The sequence below is a fragment of the Argentina anserina genome, chromosome 5 (assembly GCF_933775445.1).
Source record: "Argentina anserina chromosome 5, drPotAnse1.1, whole genome shotgun sequence".
In the NCBI taxonomy this organism is placed as follows: domain Eukaryota; kingdom Viridiplantae; phylum Streptophyta; class Magnoliopsida; order Rosales; family Rosaceae; genus Argentina; species Argentina anserina.
In genome coordinates this window covers 14552414-14571278 of record NC_065876.1, presented here as the reverse complement: position 1 = coordinate 14571278, position 18865 = coordinate 14552414, and the positions used below count along the sequence as shown (strand labels likewise).

General features: G+C 37.9%; 1 pseudogene; it reads right to left on the bottom strand.

Annotated features, from left to right (window-relative positions):
• Positions 1-331: 331 nt before the first annotated feature.
• Positions 332-18463, bottom strand: LOC126793215 (phragmoplastin DRP1A-like; annotated as a pseudogene).
• Between the last annotated feature and the right edge of the window lie 402 nt (positions 18464-18865).

Below are 18865 nucleotides of genomic sequence, written 5' to 3'. Positions count from 1 at the left end.
TTAATCTTGTTCTATGTCAGGTGTTGTAGCACCGAACGTCCGAACCACCCAATTAAATTGGGTTCTTAAGATGAATCTGGAATCGGAACAACCTCCAAACAGATCGAGCTGATCATCTTTAGAAATGATCCAAAAGTTTGCTACCTCAGCGATGCCGTGACAAAAAAAGCTAACCTACTAACCTCATTCTTTCGTAATGGTAATGCAGGAAGAAATGGTAATTGATGAATCAAAACAATGTCACTGCTACCATATAACTACAGCTATCTCCCCAATCCCCATTCTCCTAAGAAAATGAGAAAACCTGACAATTAATTGCAACCTCGACTTATTACTTGCCCCACGCAACGGCATCAATCTCTGCCTGAGCACTTCTGTACAACTCTAGCCTCCTCGCAATGCTGGTGCGACGCTGCATCACTGCCGGATCCTCATCTAACATCTTAGACAACTGTGTCCTTTCTGCAAAATTTTATAACAGTACATTTCATTTAGCATAGTTCAACTAAGCAGCTACATTCCTCTCTCTCTCTCTCTCTCTCTCTCTCTCTCTCTCTCTCTCTCTCTCTCCATTCAACTCACCTCCTTTGAACCCAGCTCTGCAAAAAAATGATCGAGTAAGCTGCGTTTGGCCTCTCGTACTTGACAGTAGACAATAGACTTTGGAATGGCACTCATTAAACTTGAGCACACCAAGTTCACATAGTTTAACACATTGAAACCTGTTTATTTCAAGAGACAAAAGATGAGAAAAAGTGAATGAAGTCGCTGACTTCAAACATCAAACGATACTATTACACATCATTTGTAACTCAAATTAGCAGGTGATGTAATGTAAATTGAGCCAACATCAGTATCAGTAAAATTTAAATCAAGTATACAAGGGTTGTTAGAATGATGAGACAAAGGAGATCATTGAGGTTGTTTAATATGAATTTTAAGTAATACTTACCAACCTGCCGAAGATACGAGTCGTTATATCTATCGAAAAGTGAGTGTGTTGGATTTCCCCCCTTCTCAATATCCTTAGGAAGCTTTGTAGAATTCCATAGGCATGAATACAAGCATATGGTGCAGTTTTCTCTCTTGAGTATATTGATTGATAATCTAAACTAAGTAAAAAAGTTGCGTATTTATACACAAAACTAGAGCACTATTATGCACAACATACTCTAACAATTACACAGCATGCTTTACCATGCTAAGGTAAAGCATTAGGTAAACCAAACCCTAAGCAGCCATGCCGAAAACCAAAATCCATGAAATCAGTGAAGAAGAGTGAAGATCACTCAACCATTGCACCACACCACCATACTACTGCTACCATACTTCAATACTCCCCCTCAAGCTGGATCTAGGAGGTTTGTAGATCCCGGTTTGCCAAGAATAGAGAGAAATCGAGCAGAGGATAAAGACTTTGTGAAGACGTCTGCAAGTTGATCTTCACTCTTAGTATAAAAGTGGTAAGGACTAGAGACTGGACCTGATTTCAAACATAGTGGCAATTAACTTCAATATGTTTAGTGCGCTCATGGAAGACTGGATTTGAGGCAATGTGCATGGCAGATTGATTGTCACAGTGAAAGGACATTGGCACTTGACAAGGGAATCCCAGATCACCGAGGAGACCTTTTAACCAAATCATTTCACAGACTGCAGAGGCCATAGTTCTATATTCTGCCTCTGCACTTGAGCGAGCAACAACACTTTGTTTCTTACTCCTCCAAGTTACTAAATTTCCACCAACAAATGTACATAAACCAGTTGTACTTTTTCTATCAATAACATTACCAGCCCAATCTATATCAACATAAGCTGAAATGCTTGTATGACCATTGTTCCTGAATATAATGCCTCTGCCAACCGATCCCTTTAAGTACCTCAGAATGCGTTTCACAATGCTCAAATGAAAAGATGTAAGAGCATGCATGAACTGAGACACAATACTTACAGCAAATGAGATGTCAGGCCTGGTTATGGTGAGGTAAATCAATCTTCCAACCAGTCGTTGATAAGAGCTGATATTGGAGAGAGCCTCACCAGGAGTGTCAAACATGATTTTGCTATCAAGAGGTGTGCGAGCAGGTTTGCAATCTGTCACTTCTACCTCTGCAAGCAAGTCTAAAACATATTTCCTTTGGCTAGAAACAAGCCTTTAGATGAAGTAGCCATTTCTATGCCGAGAAAATATTTAAGAGCACCAAGATCCTTCATGGCAAATTTTGACAGAAGTGACTATTTGAGAGCAACAATTTCTTCAACATTATCACATGTGACAATTAAATCATCCACATAAATGAGAACAACCAATTTTCCATGATCATCATTTCAGACAAATAAGGATGAGTTTTAAGCCATAAATGGCTTTATGCAGCCTGCATACCAAGTTAGGATCAATATTAGCATGTAAGTGACATGGAGGCAATTTTATGTACACTTCTTCTTGCAATTCTCCATGCAAAAATAGATTTTTCACATCCATTTGATGAAGAGACCAGTTCTTGTTGACTGCAACAGATAATAGAACTCTCACTGTATTCATTTTTGCTACTGGTACAAAATTCTCTTTATAATCTACTCCATATGTTTGAGTGAATCCTCTAGCCACTAGTCTGGCTTTGTGCCTTTCCAAAGAACCATCTGCATTTAATTTATTTTTATAAATCCATCGACAACCAACTTCTTTCTTCCCTTTAGGAAGCTGAACAATGCTCCAAGTCTGATTGTCTTCAAGAGCTGAGAGTTCAGTTTCCATTGCTTGCTTCCGATTTTCATGCTGACATGTTTCCTCAAAATTTTAAGGTTTATGAAGACTATGTAGGTTGCTGAGATAAGCACAGAAATTTGATGACATGCTGTTGTAACTCACATAATCTGAAATGGGATATTTTGAAGTGTAAGGCACATAATATATCATTTTCACAAGAGGATTCCGAGTTCGAGGAGGATTTCTCCTAGGCTGAACTGGAGCTGGGGAATGGTGCACATGCTCATCTAGACCAACAACATATGTAGTATCAATATGCAAAGATCTATCATTATTACCAGAAAAATCATCAGTGTCATGACCTACAGGATTGTCAGGAGTAGAATCCGTGGAGATAAATTCTGCTGAAATAACTGAGTTGTCTGCATTTTCTTCAATTGTTGTGCTCACATTTAGGAAAGAAAATATATCACTATAATTCTCTCCCTGACTAGGAATCTGGATTTTCTCTGAAAAATAATTCATGGATTCCTCAAACTTAACATCTCTTGATACTACCATTTTCCTTGTTAAAGGATTGTAACATCAATATCCATCATGAGTAGAAGAATAACCTAAGAAAATTCATTTTACTGCTCTTGGATCTAACTTATCTCTGTGATTGGACTGAACATGAACATAGCACACACAACCAAACACCTTCAAGTGTGAGAGATCAATTTTTCTATTTTTAAGAACTTTCAAAGATGACTTGGCTTTTAAAACCCTGCTTGGAAGTCTGTTTATGAGATAAGTAGCAGTAAGAATAGCTTGTGACCAATATTTCTTAGGCAGGTTGGCATGAAACATTATAGCTCTATTCTTTTCAAGTAAATCCCTATTTTTCTTTCTGTTATGTCATTCTGCTGTGGTGTACCAACACAACTTGTTTGATGAATAATTCCATGCAGCCCCAAAAAATTAGCCATGTTTCGAGACATGTATTCTGAGTCATTATCATATCTAAGGATTTTGATTTTTGATGAAAATTGAGTGAGAATAAGATTATGAAAATTCTTAAATATTTCATAGATTTCACTCTTGTGTTTTAGGAGATACAACCAAGTAATCCTTGTAAAATCATCAACAAAAATTACAAAGTACTTGAAACCATCAAAGGACTGCTTAATAGGTCCCCAAATATCAAAATGGATGATTTCAAATGGATTACAAGCTCTAGACACAGAGAAATTGAAAGGTAATCTAGAAAACGTGGACTGATAACACACATCACAGTGCTTGACTCCTTGATTGAAAGATGGAAACAAAATAGACAATACTTTGTCTGAGGGATGAGCTAATCTCTGATGCCAAAGCTGGAGATCTGAGACACTGCTAGATCTGACTTGGAAGGCTTGTAACTTTTTTGACAGATAATACAAGCCATTCAGAAAGAACCCTTCACCAATCTTCTTCTTGGTGGTGATATCCTGGAAAATGACACCAAAAGGAGAGAAAATGACTAGACAATTTAGAAGCTTAGTGATTTTACCAACATAGAGTAATTGAAAAGGAAATGATGGAATGAATAAAGCTTCAGATTTGATATTTTCTAAGAAAAAATCTAATTTTCCTTTTCCTAAAACTTGAGCACCCTTCCCATTTGCAACAGATACAAAGGATGACATTTTTTCAAAATCTTGAAAATTTTTAGAATAATTTGTCATATGATATGTGGCTCCTGAATCAATAACCCAATAATCATGCTCACTATTAATATCAATGACAGTCTTAAAAGATTTCATGATACCTAGAATATCACTGTCTTTTACCATGTTTGTCTGAGCCAAAAAACCCGCAAACTTGCCAAGGAGAGCTGTATGTGGATTTTTTTCCATTATTATTGCCACCCTTGCTTTGTTTCTGTTGCATATAAGTTGCAAACTCATTGAGTAGACTAGTAGGATTAGTAGTGAAGTCAATCAAACCCTCAGAAGCAGTGGAAGAAGATGAAGCCACACTAGTAGCCACATTAGGCTTGTGAAATGGACTGGTCCAATTCTTTTGATTTTTCTTGCTCTCTCTTTCCTTCATAAACTTGGCTTTTAACTCAGGATGTAATATCCAACAAGTTTCTACCACATGGTTAGTTGCATTACAATGAGTGCATTTAAAATTTTTTGACTTCCCTTGGAAGTTTATAACCTCAGTAGATGATTGTTGATTGGCAACATAAGCCATTGAGTTTGACATGTTGGTGTTGATTTCAGCATTCATAACTTTCCTGCGAAGTTCCTCTCTCTGAACAGTAGCACATACTGACTTGAAAGATGGCAGCTCCTAGTTCATACGAATGTGACTCCTTAGATCCTCATAATCAGCATTGAGATTGGCCAAAAGTTGGAAAATCTTATCCTCTTCAGCCATTTTCGCCAGAATCAGAGTATCAGTGGTATGCGGAAGATAGAGAGATAACTCATTCCACTTAGCTGTGAGTTTTCCAAGATACTGGACAAATGAAACATCTTCTTGCTCCAGGTTGGCTATCTCCTTCTTGAGTTGAAATACTCGAACTGAGTTGTTCTGGTTGCCATACATCTCCTTGACATTGTTCCAGATATCCAAGGCAGTTCCAGAATAGCTGAAAATCTCAGCTACACAAGGCTCCATGGAATTCAGTAGCCATGATTGCACCTGCTGATCCTTGCCCATCCAGACATCATAAGCCTCATATCCTTCTTCTGGCATGGGAGAATTGTCATTAATGAAACCAAGCCTTGACTTACCAACAATTGTGAAGGTAACTACCCTAGAATAGTTAAGATAGTTGAATGGAGTTAACAAGGTTGAGCATAATCGCTGAGATGTGTTTGGATCAGCTTCAGAAGAACTAGCCATATTAGAGTTAATATGCCAGATGAACCAAAAGGGTTTTCCTCAACTGATGAAGAGCTTCCAGACATTTTGAAACTAAAGAAAAATTTCAATCAACACGAAAAGAAAACAAGAAGAGAAGAGAAGATAAGCAAAGGCAGGACACTAAAGTTCCTGCTTTGATACCATGTAGAATTCCATAGGCATGAATACAAGCATATGGAGCAGTTTTCTCTCTTGAGTATATTGATTGATAATCTAAACTGAGTACAAAGGTTGTGTATTTATACACAAAACTAGAGCACTATTATGCACAACATACTCTAACAATTACAAAGCATGCTTTACCATGATAAGGTAAAGCATTAGGTAAACCAAACCCTAAGCAGCCATGCTGAAAACCAAGATCCATGAAATCAGTGAAGAAGAGTGAAGATCACTCCACCATTGCACCACACCACCATACTACTGCTACCATACTTCAATAAGCTTGCGGAAAAATTCAACAGTCAGATAACCACATTCCATATCGACTAGCTGCATAGTTGCTCTCTTGCTTTCTTCTTTCATCCTATCCAGTTATTCAAATGCTGCATTCCCAATTTCCACTCTTAAAGTGGGATACTGCTTTAGTTCCAACACACCACAGGAAAAATATCGCATTATAATTAGAGAATTAAAGAAATGTAGGATATTTCATCCAAGAAGAAAACAATTTAGGTATAATGAATAGATAATAGCCTCTTAGATATTTTTAGTATGTTTAGGAAGATCGAGGTCGCACTGATAGACTACTGAGACAACTCCTTCAATATGGCATAAACCTGAAATTTCAAGGAAATAAGATATCAAGCAAAATAATCTGAAGAGGATACATGGGGCATTTTATGATGTCACTGAAACAGCAGGAGTAACAACACTGGAAGCTTTGGATAAAAAGGTTTTGTCCAGAATACAAACACAAAAGTCATTACTCATATCCTTTCAGAAAAACATTTCACTGAACCGTACAACACATGTGCACTGTTTTGCACAGGTTGAAACTAATTAGGCACGTAAAAAAATTTAGTTATAAATTTAGATAATGGGAAAAAAAATTCCTCCATTTAAATTCATAGGGAGATCACAGATAAATTTAGGAAGCATACAACATCAAGAGCTGCCTCTGCAGGACCTTTGATAGATATTAGTGCAGATTCAATGAGACGACGATATCCTTGTTCAAGAGCAATTAAATGAGGTTGATATCCATCTGCCTCAGTAATTAACTTTCGAATGTTTTCCATTGTGAGATACTTGTCGAATGCAATCTCTTCAAAGAAGCTGGAAATTGATTGTCGAACACACTGTAAACTTTATAACCACCAGAGCGCTTGTAGACCTAATTTTATATCATCAGCCTAATGTTTAATAAAGAAGTCAACATTAGATGAGAAAATAATTTAAATCAATCACATAACGCAACTACAAAAGAATGCATACATGCCATCAAGATGTTCTTTGAATATCTGATCAAAAGTATGAGAGATTTCCATTATTACATACAATTTTCCCTGCATTTCACATGATCAACCAATTTAATGAAAACATCAAACAGTAATATGTACAATCCTCTGATTTATGGTTACATCAATTGGAAGGGGAAAAAAAATATGAGATCAGCGGTGCTATGTGCATCTGTAACTTACACCAATATCAGCAACAATGGGCTTTCCCAGTCAGCTGACTTCTGCTTCCAGTTCACCTAAAGTTTTGCTTATAAGAGACTAAAGGCCTAGAATTCGGGACTTGATGACAACTTCCAAATGCTGAAAGTTTGATCACATTTTAGTGTCATATAAGAATCTTTTGGTGAAGCAAAAAAGAAAAAAGTTAGTGCTGCCAAACTATTATTAATTGAAAAGTGAAAACCCATCTTATATTTCAGTGATTGTATAATCTTCACAAGTAGCTGTTCATGAAACTTCAGTAAAGTAGTGGAACAAAAATAATGCACTAAGTAATGAGAACAAATCTACATACCTTAGACAACACCCTTCCTAAATGCTCAGATCCCATCTTGTTAGCAAAATGCTTGTACTCGGAGCTATTTGCAAAATATTCACGCTCCCTCTGCCTAGCAGCAATCATATCAACACTCTTGTTTATATCAGCTTGGGAGCGATTGACAACACCAATCCAAGGGAATTGTAGTTTATATGATCTTCCTTCCAAAATCTAGATGTAAAGTAAAGAGATCAATGGAAAATGAGAAACTTAAATAGGACAACCGGAGCAAATAAAGCTAAAAAACATCACCGAAGCAAATTTACTGTTGTGTTTTTAGCTCGTTGATACATGCTGGAGAGTTAGGATTCACTAATCAAATCCAGGTTTAGAAAGGAAAGAAGTTAGCACAACTTTTCTATATGTTTTAGGAGAGTATATCTTCCAATATTCTATTAGAATTTGTGTTAGGTTTAGTAATCTTAGTCCATATTGTATCGGTAACCCCTATTGATATAAATATGGTTGCAGGGTTGTACCTAAATTCTTTAGTACTAGTAAATCCCTCAAGAGAGATCACAGTGGAGGTAGGCTTCGGCTGAACCACTATAACCTTAGTGTGTTTCGGTTTACTTTTCTTTGCTTATATCGTGAATAACTATTAAGATCTAAAGGTGCTTATAACAACACGTGGTATCAAGAGCTGGTTTATTTTGCGATGTCGATTGGCAAAGGAATGGCTGAGGCAGGAGAGATGAGATCGTCCATAAAGCTATTCAATGGCAAGGACAACTTCACACATTGGCAGAGGAAGATGAGGAACGTTTTGATCTAGCATAAGGTTGATGTAGCTCTTGAAGAATCAAAGCCTACAACAATGTCTGATGCAGATTGGGAAAAAAAGTATAAGATAGCAAAGAGCTGCATTGAGTTACATCTTGCTAATAATGTTGTGCTTCAGATCGGAGAGGAGCTGACAGCAAAGCAGGCATGGGACAAACTGCAAAGCGTTTATATGGGTACAACCATCATCAGCAAGCTACTCTTGAAAGAACAACTCTTTGGCCTCAAGATGTAGGAAAATGATGATCTTATTGATCATATATCCAAGTTTCAGAACTGCATAATTAACTTAGAGAAGGTTGGAGCAAAGATAGGAGATGAGGACTCGGCTATGATGCTGCTACAGTCTTTGTCATCATCATTCAAACACTTCAAGACCACCATGATATTCAACAAAGAGACCATCACACTTGCAGGAGTGTGTGAGAACCTAAAACAATATGTCAGGATGCAGAGGGAAGAAGATAATTCCCAAGCACGAGCACTGAGTTTCAGAGGGAAGGAGAGAGGAAGGTCTAAGAGTAAAGGTGGTGGATTTGAAGAAAAGGGCATGTCTAAATCCAAGGGAAAAGACAAAGAAAAGAAGAATGATGGTTGTTCGTATGTAGTTCACCCGACCACTGGAAAATAAATTGCAAACAATGGAAGGAGAAGAAGGCGCAGATGCTTGGAGGAAGCTCCCAGTCAGCCAATGTCGTTATTGGGAATGCTAGCGATGATGGAGAACTCCTTGCAATCTCAACCAGCTCCCGCGCGCCTAGACATTAGACCTTGGACACAGCCTGCACATTTCACATGTGTGCACACAGAGATTGGTTTGTCACATATGAAGAGAGGGACAACAGATCAGTTTTGATGGAGAATGATTCACCAAGTAGAATCATGGGAATCGATACAGTAAAGATATCAATGTATGATGACATTGTCAGGACATTGGGCAAGGTCAGACACATTCCACATTTGAGCAGAAATCTGATTTCTCTAAGTTTATTGGATAGGGAAGGATTGTGGCATAATGGTAACAATGGAGTGCTCAAAGTTGGAAAGGGTCAGATGGTCTACATGAAAGGTGTGTTGCAACCTGATTATATGTATAAACTCACAGGTTCTACAATAGTAGGTGGAGCATCACTTTGTACGGAAGAAGACAAGACTGAGCTCTGGCACAGACGGCTAGGGCACATGAGTCAAAGGGGGCTGCAAGAATTACACAAGCAAGATGAGCTAGAAGGCATAACGAGTTGCAGCCTTGACTTCTACAAGTATTGCATACTCGGTAAACAGACCAAGGTATCATTCAAAGTGAGCAGCAGTGAAAACAAATTCAAAGGAGCATTAGACTATATTCACACAGATGTTTGGGGGCCTGCATCAACAAAATCGTTGGGTAAGGCCAAATACTTTGTCTCTTTCATAGATGATTTTTCAAGGAAGGTTTTGGTTTACTTTATGAAGACAAAAGATGAGGTCTTTCCGAAGTTCAAGGAGTGGAAGGCTGAAATCGAGAACCAAACAGGCAGGAAAATCAAAGTGTTGAGAGAAGCGACAATAGAGGTGAATATAGAAGTAATCAGTTCTTACAATTCTACAAGGATGAAGTTATTACAAGACACTTTGCTGTTAAGAAAACTCCCCAGCAAAACGGTGTTGCAGAGAAGTTGAACAAAACTCTCTTGGAGAGAGAAAGAAGCATGAGGCTTCATGCAAGGTTGCATGAAGAGTTTTGGGCAGCATCGCTTAATCATGCTTGTTACTTGATTAATCGATCACCTTCAAAAGGCTATTAACTTCAAGTATGCAAAAGAGGTATGGTATGGAAAACCAGTTGATTATTCCAACTTGAGAGTGTTTGGATGAAGCACCTTTGCGCATATTCCCAAGGATGAAAGAACCAAGCTGGAACCAAAGTCACTTGAATGTGTGTTTATTGATTTTCATAGAAAAGTAAGAGGTTATAAGTTGTGGGATATAATCAACGAGAAAAGGGTGCTCAGAAGGGACGTTGTTTCTGATGAGAAGATTATGTCGTTAAATGTAGAAGCTAATAGCAAGGAGGAGAAAGATGACTATTGCTGAAAAAGATGAAGAAGCAATCGAAATATCATTAGCTAAACGATCAGTTGAAGATTCTCAACCTCAGGTGGAGCAAGTAGAGAATGATCAAGTAGTCATTGAAGAACCAGAGCAGCAACAACAGTCACCAATTAGGGCTTAGGTGGAGCAGTCCCCACGTAAGGGTCAAAATCCTCTCATCCCACAAGAACCTGAACCAGTGAGGAGAGTCATAGCACTTGACAAACCAAAGAGGAATTTAAAGAAGGTACAACGATACGGATTCGAAACATAAGAAGATATGAGTCATGCTCTGACCGTAAGTCAAGGTGATCCAACTACTTATCAAGAAGCTATAGAAAGCAAAGAAAGGGATGGTTGGATTAATGCTATGGGAGAAGAGATAGAATCTCTGCATAAGAATTCTGTGTGGGAGCTGGTTCCTAGACCCAAAGAAAGAAAACTTGTTGGCTGAAAGTGGGTGTTTAGGAAGAAAGAAGGAATACACGAAGATGATGCCATAAAGTAAAAAGCACGCCTGGTGGCAAAAGGGTATTCACAGAAAGAGGGAGTGGATGACAAGATTTTCTCTCCGGTCGTCAAACACATTTCAATATGGTTGTTGTTGTCTATAGCAGCTCAGTATGATATAGAGATTGAGCAGATGGATGTTAAAACTGTGTTTCTTCATGGGGATCTCAAAGAAGACATTTATATGTCGCAGCCGGAGGGTTTTGTCGAAACAGGGAAAGAGAATCTGGTTTGTCGACTAAAGAAGTCCATATATGGAGTCAAGCAATCACCAAGGCAGTGGTACAAGCATTTCAACACATACATGCTGAAGATAGGCTACACAAGGTGTCAATATAACTGTTGCGTTTACTACCATGTATTCGAAGATGGGGAGGTAATTCTACTACTACTGTATGTAGATGACATGCTGATTACATGCAAGGATATGTTGAAAATTCAGAAACTTAAGGAAAGTTGGGGGCTGAATTTGACATGAAAGATCTAGGAGCTGCACAGAAGATCCTTGGAATTGAAATAAGAAGGGATAGAAACACAAGTGAAATATGGCTGTCATAAGAGAAGTACATTATGAAGGTACTTGAACGGTTCAACATGGATGAAGCTTTGGTTGTTTCTACCCCATTAGCTGCACACTTTCGGCTGAGGGCAGAGCATAGGCTATCAAATCAGAAGGAGATTGATGCGATGAAGAATGTTCCATATACTAATGCAGTAGTGTGTCTCATGTATGCAATGATATGCACAAGACCAGATTTAGCTCAAGCATTGAGTGTTGTCTCTAAGTACATGTCAAATACGGGAAATCGTCATTGGGAAGCAGTGAAGTGGATTCTGAGGTACTTAAAGAGAACGAGGCAGTTTGGAATCAAGTTTGAAAGAAAACAACAAGAAGCATGTGTGGCTGGTTTTGTTGACTCTGATTTTATAGGAGACTTAGATAGAAGAAGGTCTACAACAGGTTATGTTTTCACTTATGGTGGAGGGCCTATGAGCTGAAAAGCAAATCTTCAAGAGGTTACAACTTTATATACTACTGAGGCAGAGTATATGGTGTTGACAGAAGCTTCTAAGGAAGCTATTTGGTTGAATGGTCTGGCAGGTCAGTTTGGTATTCACCAGGAAGGTGTGGTAGTGAAGTGTGACAACCAAAGTGCCATACATTTGGCGAAGAATCAAGTGTTTCATGCAAGGACAAAGCACATTGATGTTTGCTATCATCGGATCAGAGATTGGATACAAGCTGGATATATTATTGTGGAGAAAGTTCACACAAATGACAATGCACCAGATTGTCTAACCAAACCAGTTTCTGGATATATTAGTATCACAATATGCTGAGTTGTGGTGGAGCACCTCCTCACTTGAGGTGCGATGAGGCAAGAGGAGTATTGCCAAGGTGAATGATCTTGGAGGTTTGTTCAGGGTTACTTCAAGAGATGCAAGACATCATGAAGATTGCAGCAATCATTTGGTATCAACTCACCAAGGTGGAGATTGTTGTGTTTTTGGCTCGTTAATACATGCTAGAGAGTTAGGATTCACTAATTAAATCCAGGTTTAGAAATGAAAGAAGTTAGCACAGCTTTTCTATATGTTTTAGGAGAGTATATCTTCCAATATTCTTTTAGGATTTTTGTTAGGTTTAATAATCCTAGTCCATATTGTATCGGCAACCCCTATTGATATAAATAAGGCTGCATGGGGTTTTAGATAGTGAGACAGATATCCTTAAGAGAATAAAGGGTGATAGAGAGATAGGAACTAGACAAAGAGGGGTTAAGGTCTGCAATAAGTACTTGTACCTAAATTCTTCAGTACTAGTAAATCTCTCAAGAGAGATCTAAGTGGAGGTAGGCTTCGACTGAACCACTATAATTTTTAGTGTGTTTATGTTTACTTTTCTTTGGTTATATCACGAATAACTACTAAAATCTAAAGGGGCTTATAACAACATTTACATCAACTGCATTTGTACCCTTGTCCATGAGATCAATCTTTGTGAGAACTCCAAATGTCCTCTCCCCTGATGAATCATAATACAAACAACTTAAAGCCAATGTACGGTCACAAGAGGAAGATGAACCCTAATAGGAGCAATTTGCAACTCTCAAACAGCATGCACACTATCATTTGAATATAACCGCGTAACATTTTTCAATTTATGTGACATAAAATGAACCACATCAAACGCAATGCCCTGCGTTGCTGTCAAAATTCTTGTTATGTCCACAAACATAGATAGAAGCTCACGCTTTGACCTTTTTCTTTTACCAAAGTCCAGGACACATGTGATGTGAGAAATATGTACAAAACCAACAAAAGTGAGAACCAACAGAACAAACATACGAGGCTTTTACAGTAGTAATCACCTTTCCGATGATACTTCCATGCAAACAACCGTTTGAAAAAATTATCCAGAGTAACATTTTTGAAATATGTACAGTTCGGCTTGCATTCACCTCAGCTGAGATTATCTTTATCTTCACATCAACAGAGTTTACCCTTGCAATTTTCAACTTTTTAAATTCCTGAACTGCACCCTATTATCTTATAAGTATAATATGTTAGTCTGAGGAAGTACATTATTCCACCCACAATATTTTAGCTACCTCATATATCAAAATTCAGGATATTGTTCGTAAGAACAGTGTTCATAAGTTTACCTTTGGGATCTACTTCACGAGAAATCTTAATTGCATCAGACGTAGCAAGATCTTGGTTGGCAGGGGAAATGACCAGAATGATACAGTCAAAAGGAGCAATTTGGTAAGAAACAAACAATCACTTGAAGATAAATGATGAGTCAGGCATCTGCTTATATTACACTGTACAAATGTAAAAATCTCTGTTAACCATCAGTAGCCCTAAGCGGCTAAGCCTCTTACACATAATTAAACTATTGTTCCTATCAACTCTTGCTCCAAATTTTTATCTCCATCTTTCCTATATCTTAGCATGTTTATCATACATAGGAAACGCTCACATATAATCATAGAGGAACCAAACCAGCACATCCATTATTATGCAATCTCATAACCTGTTTTTTGTAGATATTCTTCACTGTTTGCATAAAGTACTTTGTCAATGAAGCCCAAGCCCCTAACCATGTCCTTAATGTCCGGCACTATGCTCTCTGGCTGACCCTCTACAAGACCATCACAATAACACAACGTAAGTTTAATTCATGTAAGGTGCCAAGAGTGCGTAACAATAGTAGCACACGCAATTTTTTTGAGGAATGTAACTCACCAACAGCTACCTTTGTCAGTCCAGGAAGATCTACTTGTGTCAAGTTCACAACTGCCAAGTGCAAACAAATAATAAAAATAAATAAAGCAGATAAAATGATAGCGATGTGAGAAGTACATGAAACAGTGAAATCTAGGCACAAGGAACAACCACAAAGAATTCTTCAATCACAATTACAATTTCAAAAGCCATCTCCAACCTTGTGGTTTATTATAGCAGGGTCTATAATTTGTGCATCTCGAATGAATCATTCATATAGTTTTCCCACAAAGAACTCGCAGGAGTCTACGACACAGTCTAATATCTACTTGTAAATATTCTTGTAAGTTGTAACAAACTAGACTCCTCGTTCGAGATGCGATTGCCTAAATTTGAGATGTCCTAGCTAGCGAAGTCCTACATCCTAATGTCCATGATATCTATCAACATCCTCAGTGCTTCATCAAAAATGGTGAAATTAAGCATCTATACCAGCAATGCTTGCAAGGAGTCACATATACATATGAGCGATATGACCCTAATTGCCTGAATTTTGAAGTTATTCAACTCAGCAAAATGCTGTAAAAAAATATAGGACTTCTCATAAAAAGGTCAATTTATGCCTATTTAATTATAAAATAGTCACCGAAAGATTACAAATTATAAAATGGTCACTTTCCCAAAACTCTTATACCGTTGCCCATGAATTTGACAAAATTTACACGATGCCACTGGTTAAAAATTTTCCTCTCTAACTTTTTCCTCTCTCTCTCGACCCCGACCTCAAGCACTGAGGCACACCACACAATCTGGCGACTTCGGTTCCACCGCATCGCCACCGAGCTTCTTCACGGGAATCCGGCTCCATCCTATCTGATTTCGGCTCCACAGCATCGCCGCCTCGCTTCTCGCTATTGGCAGCCTCCATGCACCGCGCCACCGGTGATTCGACCCGGAATCTGGATCATCAGTGACGATAGGTTATGAACAATGAGTTAGGTAATAACATACTGATCGGATCAGTATTGAGATTTCAAATTTGAATTGAATTTAGCTTGGAACCATACCAGATAAGAGAAGATGGGGGTTGTGTTATGCTGCTACTGATGCATATCAGAGAAAATGTTGGTTGTGCTGCTACTATTTATTGTAGAAACAATATTTGGTTGAAGACCCAGAAGAGAGAGAAGTGAAGGCCTCGAAAAGAGAGACATAAAGAGATAGGAGTTACGAGGGGGAGAGGAATAGTGGTTATAAAGAGTGGCTCGGTGGGTGGATGATGATGATGATGATGAATCCATGCATGTTTGGTGGCTCATTGTAATATGTGTTTAAATTCATGAACAATGTTTGTGTGACAAGTAAGATTGGTAGTGTGGTTGATAGTGTGACTATCAATTTACCTGTCACATTGTCTGTCACACTACCTATCACACTACTCGTCACACTACCAGTCACACTAGCTTTGTGTTGTGACAGGTAGTGTGACAGACAATATGATAGGTAAGGTGACTGGTGGTGTTCTGTATAACAATATAAGTGTCGATATGTGGATCGTATTAGTTGATTTGAGAAGTTCAAGACCACATAACAAGAAACAAAGGTTTGTTATTTCTAGTCATTCTTCTTCTTCTTCTTCTTCTTCTTCTTCTTCTCCTTCTTCTTATTCTTTTCACAACATAGTGTGATATTGCTTGTGACAGAGGTTGTGACAGGGGTTGTGACATGTAGTGTGACAGGTAGTGTGACAGGTAGTGTGACAGAAGTTGTGACAGTGGTTGTGACAAGGGTTGTGACAAGGACAATGTGTGTGACAGTGGTTGTGACAGTATGTGTGACAGTGGGTGTGACAGTTAGTGTAATATGTAGTGTGATAGTAGTTGTGACAGTGGGTGTGACAGTTAGTGTAAATAGATAGTGTGACAGGTTCTGTGACAACGCTTGTGACAGTGTCTGTGACAGCGCATGTGACATGTGTTGTGACAATAGGTGTGGCATGCCGAGAGGAAATGTGGAAATATGCAAAATTTTGTTAAAATTAAAATGTGATTGGTATAAGTATGCTCAGAATGAAGAGAATAGCAGGAATTAGGGAATCTTGAGCTTCGGTTTCGCCGGAATTGCTTGAAGCACCGCCATTGATGGCGGCAACCCTTTGCGATGGTTGTTGCGCCTTATACGGTTGGTTGATTTGGAGTGGGTAGTATATCAAATGAAAGAGGGGAGCAAGATCTTTTTAACGGTACCAATTTCATCAAAATCTATCGCCGGACGAGAAAGTTATGACCGAAATTAAAAAAAGAATGAAAAAAAAAGTAAGAAAGGACAAAATAGTCCATAAAATATTTTTAAAATGACTTTTTTCTAATTTTGTTGACCTTTTTATAATTTTCACTTAAATGTGATGATTTTTTTATAATTAATTCATAAGTAGTGATTTTTTTCTAATATAAGTTAAGAGATGGTACTTTTTATAATTTACCAAAAAATATAGGCATAAATGCCGATTTGCACCCCAAATTTGGCTGAAATTGTCAATTTGCACCATGAACTTGCATTTGAGTCAATTTACCTCCTAAACTTGGTAAAAATTGCCGATTTACACCCCGAACTTGTATTTGGGTCAATTTACATCCTAAACTTGGTAAAAATTGCCGATTTGCACCACATCCGTTAAATTGAACTGCTTTTATCCAATTTTGCGTCACATGTCATGCACATGAGGGGTAATGTTGTCATTTTCTATTTATATTTTTCTTAAAAACAAATAAAAATATTGTTTAAAATGAGGATTATTTTGTTAATCAAATTATTTACTTTGAATTATATATTCAATATATCCATCCATTCAAATATAGTGTGTTGTGTATAAATATATTTTTATATGTACACATTGTTGGAGGATGAACAAAACGAGAATAATAACAACGTAATAGAACATAACGTAACCGGTTATTGATTGATAATGAGGCCAATATATAGGCATTACATAACCACAATCCCGTATGATTCTGAGTCCTAATCTATTACAGAGATGCGAATCTATCTCTACCAGGAAACCTAATAAGGCTAAGACACACACAATGATAGAATCGTAATTCTCTCGGAACACACATTTATTTTTAATTTTCAATTTATTTATTTATATATTTTTTAATATCTTTTAACATACCATATCACATAAAATAATAAATATATAAATCAATAACATGTTTCGAAAAAACAAACATTGTAGCAAGTGTTCCTCTTAAGTAATTTTATTAATTTATTTCATTACTCAATATGAATAAATATATAATGACAATACTACCCCTTAAATGCATGACATGTGACGTAAAATTGGATAGAAACAGTTAAATTTAACGGATGGGGTGCAAATCGGCAATTTTTACCAAGTTTAGGAGGTAAATTGACTCAAATACAAGTTCGGGGTGTAAATCGGCAATTTTTACCAAGTTTAGGAGGTAAATTGACTCAAATGCAAGTTCGGGGTGCAAATTAACAATTTCAGCCAAGTTTAAGGTGCAAATCGGCATTTATGCCAAAAAATATATGATAATATGAGAAATCTCACCATTAGGGGAGAAGGTACTGAGATGAATTGGCACACTCGAAATCGCCTTGAACCTGCCGGTCTCTCTATCAGTCTCGTTAGATATTTCCTGCCTAACGGGAGTAACATCAGCTACATTGAAAGAATGACATCAACATCACTCTACAAGTAACCATAAACTACCAAAGTCTAACAATTTCAATGGCACCCCTAAAAAAAGTGTATAGAAATTGGTGAACCTCTTCCTCGGAAGGTGCGTAAAATCAGCGTACTCTCTCCCATCGTCGATCTTATGCAGCTACAACACAAGCGGACGCCGCGTCACAATTCGTGCATGCAATTCCAGGCCTCCATTCAATTCCGAGCTAGAAATGAAAATGAAAACAGAAAGCGACGTCGTTTTTGTGAGATTAGGAATGAGGAGATTACCGGAGCCGCGAGGTAGGAAGTCTTTGTCGACGATGCTCTCAAGCACCGACGACTTCCCGGTGCTCTACGCAAAGCATAGAAAAGGAATTCGGAAATGAGAAAATGGAGGATTGAAATTGTAAGACGGAAATGTGAATCGGGAGATCGAACCTGGCCGTCGATGACGGTGATGGCGGGGAGGGAGACCCACAGAGTCGGCATTGCCTCTCATCGCCGTGATCGCCGAAGGCTGTGCATGCTCTCTGGATTTTTTTGACAAGCAAGATGAGATTCTCCATATCGGACGAGCCGGAGTTGAGTCTTGGAATCGTTCGGAGGAGAGAGAGAGAGAGAGAGAGAGAGAGAGAGAGAGAGAGAGAGAGAGAGAGAGAGAGAGAGAGAGAGAGTATGTTATTTCTTGGTAAAACTGTGCGGAAAATTTTGAGCTGGGCCCCCGACGTTGGCGCTAAATTTTTTTTATTTTGGCCAGAAGCTTAATGGTGCATGAATAAATAAATTACTAGTCTCATGTCCGTGAGATACACGTGTTTTAATCACATCGTACAGTGGTACAGGTTTACAAAATTTAATTTGAAGTGTATTTTTTATTCTTGACAACCCATTTTTTTATATAATTTTATTTGTTATGAATGATAGTTTTGGGAAAACACATTGATAAAACATTTATATTTTATATAATT